The sequence below is a fragment of the Diceros bicornis genome, chromosome 2 (assembly GCF_020826845.1).
Source record: "Diceros bicornis minor isolate mBicDic1 chromosome 2, mDicBic1.mat.cur, whole genome shotgun sequence".
In the NCBI taxonomy this organism is placed as follows: domain Eukaryota; kingdom Metazoa; phylum Chordata; class Mammalia; order Perissodactyla; family Rhinocerotidae; genus Diceros; species Diceros bicornis.
The window spans coordinates 6,411,500-6,417,730 of NC_080741.1; positions in this window are offsets into that span (position 1 = coordinate 6,411,500).

A 6,231-nucleotide genomic window follows, 5' to 3' on the forward strand; every position below is an offset into this window, starting at 1 on the left:
GTGAAAACCATTATGAACTCTGTTGTCTTCATTTTTTGGAGTTACTTCCACTGTCATCATTTGGTTTGCTCTTGTGGCTGCATATAGAAAAGTTGTTTTTTCTTGACAAAAAAGTCTAGTGAAGCTTATTTCACCTTCTGTAAAACAGAGTTAAAAATAAATACAAATTTTATTTTCCTAGTTCATTTCATGATGTTGAACTATAAATTTTAAAACAGGCTTGATTACAAATTAAAATTATTATCAAAAATAACCAGATATAAAAAAATAAATAATTCCTTTTCTCATATTTTAATATGCTTTTGAGTTATGGTTGATGAGTTAACATTAAAATGTCACACGTTATAACACAACGCGGGTGAGGAGTGCAACGCCCGATCTGATCTGTACCCTGCCAATGAGACAAGACCGCTGGTCACGCACTTGGATGTCACAGCAATGTTGAATTGCTATAAACATTTCTAAACGTTTATTTTTGATTTCTGTGCTTATCTTTTTCAGATAAGTAACAGAGGCATTACAGCAGCTCACAGACCACACTTTGGTTTCATTCACGTCAATCTGTGGAGTTTATTAAAATGCAGATTCAGAGTCAGTAGGTCTGAAGTAGACTCCAACAATCTGCATTTTTCAAAACCTCTTCGGTGTCTCTTCTAGGGAGTATTTAGATGACAACTTTGTGATGCACTTTCTAAGAAGGCTCTGCCCCTTCATTTTATGCAGATCTTACTTTAGTAATCCCTGGAACAATGTTTCTGAAAATGTTGACTAGGAATCACCTGAGGGCTTGTCCACAAAGTAGACTGATGACCCTCCCTGCAGAATCTCTACAACTGGGGCCTGGGAATCTGCATCCTTAAGAAGTTCTACCAGGCATCCTTACGTTCACTCAAGTCTAAAACCCACTGGCCTGCATGCTATGCACCATCTGCTTTCTTCCATTTTCTCCTATATTTCAAGTCATTTTTATTCAAACACAGCATGACCTTTATTCTACTTTAATATTTCTAATTGCTTTCCTCTTTTCTTTACTGTCTTCTATCCCTCTCCTTGCAAGACTTTATTATCTTTATTCTGTCTTAGGTAACCCAATCTCATGACTTTAACATGTGATCTCTGTGGATAAATCAGTATTTCTAACTTGGACTTCCATCTTTTGTTCCATCTTATACTTGCAATTCCTCTGGGCAACTCTTCCTATAGTTTTGGCAACTCAGTAAAAGTATAACCAAAACTGAATTTATCTGCTCTCCCCAACTCTTTGATATGTTGATTTTTGGGTCTCTTTTTACTAGTACCGCTATTTCCCCAGTCAAGTCTTCAGACCTGTGCTTCTTTCTTTCTGTGGTAGGCAGGAGCCTAAAATGGCTCCTGTGATACCTAGTCCCTGAAACACACACCTTTCTGTAATCCCCCTCCTTTTGGGTACAGGCAGAACCTGTGTCTTACTTCTACCAGTACAATGTGGCAGAGGTGAAGGGATTGCTGGGATGTAACTAAGTCCCTGACGAGTTGACCGAGTTAGTCAAAAGGGAGATCCTCCTGGGTGGGCCCCGCTTAATCATGTGAGACCTTCAAAAGAAGTTCTAGGCCACAAAAGAAGACAAGGGAAACAGTAGACACTCTCTCCCTCACTGACTTTGAAGAAAGCAGCTGCCATGAATTCTACAGCGGCAAGGAAATGAATCTTGCCAACAACCTGAGGAAACTTGGAGGTGTGTCCTTTCCTAGTCAAGCCTCCGGGTGAGAATGCAGCCAAGCTACCACTTTTATTTCAGCTTTGTGAAACCTTGATCAGAGTACCCAGCGAAGCCATGCCCAAACTTCTGACCTACAGAAACTAGAGATAACAAATGTGTGTTGTTTTAAGCCACTAAGTGGGTGGCAATTTGTTATGTAGTAATAGAGGACTAATACACTTGTTTTCCTTCAATTTCCACATTTGCTCTTCAGCTAGGTTCTGTCTCTTCTGCCTACATCACATTTCTTACTCCTATCTTTTACCTTCTCGTCACTACCACTTTGTCTCAGAATCTCATTTATTCTCTTTCCTATCACTGAAATGGCCTTTTAAATGGTCTTCTGTCCTCTCCAGCTCACTCTGAGAACAGCTAGAAGCATGGATCATGCCTCTCTAGCTGGAAGGGGAGGTCCTGTGGTTATAAAGCAGAGTGCTTGATCGGTGGTTTTGGCTGGAGAGCAGTGAGATGACAAGAGCATCCAGGGCAGGGCTCCTAAACGGGCAGCTGAGATGGAGAGAGAAGGACCCTAGAGACATGTTAAGAAACTGAGAAATCACAGTGTTGCGTAGGCTCTCCAGGTGGACATTGAAAGTATAAAATATGCTGGTTATTTTAGTATTATAGTGTAATGAACTGACTGTAAATGAAATGACCCATTTTATGTTGATCCTCATGTCTTTCTTCATAGAAACATGGTAATAGTGCCCCTTGACTTTTTGAGAAGAAATAAAAGAAGTATGCATTTTCTATAACCCTTTATACCTAAGAAAAGTCATGTATTTCAAAGCACAGACAAAAGAAGTTTGATGCCACATAGGAAAAAAACCCTGCGATTGTATAATGTGCTAACAAAAGGTGACTCACGTAAGCTCTTTCAGACAGTGGCTGCTTTCCACCAGGAAAAAACAAATGCCAACGTTAATCAAACCAGCATGGAAGTTAATTAGAACCCCAAGAACAAGCGGATGGGCTTAGCACCTTGAACACAACAGTATCCTGTTTCTAAAGATGACATCAAAAGATTGCATAACCATCAAGCCCAGCACAAGTCAAAAGTAACTAATTAACTTTTCATTTTTCCCTTAGTAATTCAGTCTTGCTCTTTGAAAATATTTCTAAACTGAGAAACCTCCATTAATTACTGCATATTGGTTGTTCAAAGGAGGGTAATGACCCTTTACTTGATTGTATATATCCATCATTTAATTAATTAATTAATTAAAATTTTTTTTTATGTGGAAGATTGGCACTGGGCTAACATCTGTTGCCAATCCCCCTCTTTTTCCTGAGGAAGACTGGCCCTGAGCTAACATCTGTGCCAATCTTCCTCTATTTTATATGTGGGACGCCTGCCACAGCATGGCTTGGTAAGTGGTGCGTAGGTCTGCGACCAGGATCTGAACCTGCAAACCCTGGACCGCTGAAGCAGAGCACGTGAACTTAACCACTATGCCACCGGGCTGGGCCCTTAATTTATTTTTTATATGTGCCTTAAAACAAGTCTCACACGTGAAGCAACTTTAGTGAATAGCCTCATTAAATTTGAATGTAGATACAGAATTTTAGAGATTGGAAAACTTTCTAACACTGCATGGAAAGTATTTTCTTATCTACCTGGGAGTTAGGGAAGAGGTGGCCCTAACCTGTCCCCCAGACATTACTGGGGTGACTGCTTCATCATCCCAGAGCCCTGGAGGCTAGTAGTGGAAATGATTGGGAAGACAGTGCATCAAGGCAGGCTGTCATCTTAACAGTTCCTTTGATGTTTTAGGTGCTGCTCTCACCTCTTGCAGGGAAAAGATCTGCCTACCCACTGGTTGCCCAGACCCTGTAGGGACAAAAGAGAGGTCAGGGGTGACCTCAGATGTTGCTGGGACAGGTGTTGTTTTGTTTTATATTGTTATGTTTTCTACAGTCACTCTGCTGTGGTCCCGCAATTCTGTTAACTGACTTGAGCAAACTCAACTCTGCCTTTCCCCTTGACTTTTGCACAGAACCCTGACAACTATCCTAATTTTTCTCTTGCTGATGTCTCCCATACTCCTAAGTTGCTTGTGACCTCTGGATTCCTCCCAGTGGTTTTGTAGAGCATCCGCCCTTCCTAACTCTAGAATAAAATTCATGCCAAGACTGACACCCCAGATGTGAACTGCTCCACAGATACATGTCTTACTTGTGAATTGTGATTTCAACTATTTAACACTTCTCACGTTAACCCATTACTTCCCTCTATTGGCTCATAAACAACAGAACAATAATAACAAAAACAAGTGTTTGTTGAGTGCTAACAATGTGCCAACTATTGGAGATGCAGAAATAAATAGGGCTTCTGCACTTGAGTAACTGGTAAAGGAAACAAATATGAAAAAAAGAAAAAAGAAAGGAATGAGGGTTCCTGCCCCAGCAGAAATAGATCCCACAGTGCAGATGATGCTATAGGCCCCCTAAAGCAGGAAGACATAGCACAGGTGCGGCAAGGAACAGTCTTATGTCTAGGTAAACCCTCATATCTAGGGGACATGGCCCTCCTCCAGCCTAATGGCAGCACGCAGTGTGTCCTGGCCCTGGGCTTTTCTGGCTGGAGTGGCACTCTCCTCCACTGTGTGGCCGACTAGACTAGAGGCACCCTCCATGAGGGACTAGAGAGGTTCTGGGGAGCTGTGCTCTGTTCCATATTTGCGTGATCCTTTGCATTGCTTGCTTATGAGTTTTAGCAAAACAAACAACGCAAACAAAGCCCAGTCCAAGCCATCTTGCTTGTCAGTATTGGAATCCTGATCAGACGTTGTGGTCTGTTTACCTGACTTCCTCCCCTAGTTCAACCCCAGAAATGAAGCAGGTGTTAAAAAAACAAAAAGCGTGAGTCTGAAGAACTAAAGTCAAGACCGAGAGAAAACTCTGCAGCAAGAGCAGACTCCACTGCTGTGGAGGGCAGTAGCTGGCAGGGCCAAGAGGTTTGCGTGCACAAGCATGGAGATTGGCTGAGGGACGAGCTTCTGAGTTGTGTTCCTTTCCTGCAGGGCCATGTTGCCTACGTAGATGCCCACCTGCCCTTCATTACTGCCGGAAAAGCAGCTGCACCTGCCCAGGACCTCTGGGGTCAGCATGGTGACATCAGGGAGGCTCTACAGACATCAGGCAGACTGAGTTACTGGCTTCTAAGCAAGCCCTGCTCCCCTCTGCTCCTCCACTCCTGAGCTCCCCTGAGCTCTAGATAACCAAACCAGTGGAGAAAGTCTCCAGGGAGAGAGCAGTGCTGGAGCAGAGGTTCCCTGAGGGGCAGTACCACCTGTTGGGAGGACAGAAGAGGGAAGACCCTCAACCACTGCCCTGAGCTACAGTTCTCCCACCCAAACCAAGCCAAGAGCAGCACACGCTGCTCTACCCCATCCACATTACCAGCCAAGATACTGGATACCCCCAGGGGAGACACACTCACCTCCAAAAGGAGCCAGACATTTGAGGGACAGAGTCCTAATAAACTACAGCAAGTGAGCAAGACTAGATGAACCAGACAATGAAATGGGCAGATCAAGAATAAAAATAAATATAATATCCTCTGATACATGAGAGAATAATGCTAAAATGAAAAAAAAAGCAAGCCATTATTGGGCCAGCCTGGTGGTGTAGTGGTTAAGTTCATGCACTCCGCTTAGGCAGCCTGGGGTTCACAGGTTCGGCACCACTCATCAAGCCTGGCTGTGGCGGCGTCCCATAGGAAGTAGAGGAAGATGGACACAGGTGTTAGCCCAGGGCCAATCTTCCTCAGGAAAAATAGGAGGATTGGCAACAGATGTTAGCTCGGGGCTAGTCATCTTCACACACAAAAAAGTAAGCCATTATAAAGAAACATAAAGTGAAAAATTGAGTGTAAAAAGATAATTATTGGGCTGCCCTGCGGCCAAGTGGTTAAAGCTCCATGCACTCTGCTTTGGTGGCTCTGGTTCGTGGGTTCAGATCCCGGGTGTGGACCTACTCCACTTGTCAGCCATGCTGTGGAGGGGGTCCCACGTACAAAATAGGGGAAGATTGGCACAGATGTTAGCTCAGGGCTGATCTTCCTCACCAAAAAAAAAAAAATAATAATAATAATTAAATAATAGATGGAATAAAAATTATTTTCAGAATAATTACTTTCTGAAAATGGATAAACTAGAAGATCAGGTCAAGAAACCCTCATGGAAAGAATGAGGGAGGTAAAGAGGGAGAAAGTATAAAAGTTAAGATAGTAGACACATCAAAATCTAAATATTAAGAGACAAGAGGAAAAAATTGGATGGAGAGGAAATTATTGAGTAAATAATCAGGCACAATTTCCCAGAACTAAGCAAGTTTAAATAAATCATATTGAAAAGATTCCTAGGATTCCAAATAGGATAAAGAAAGAAAAACTCACATGTAGACACATTACGGTGAAATTTAACAATATTGAGAAAATTCCAAAAGCTTGTAGACAGATCAGATCTTCACAAAGGAAACGACTAAGATT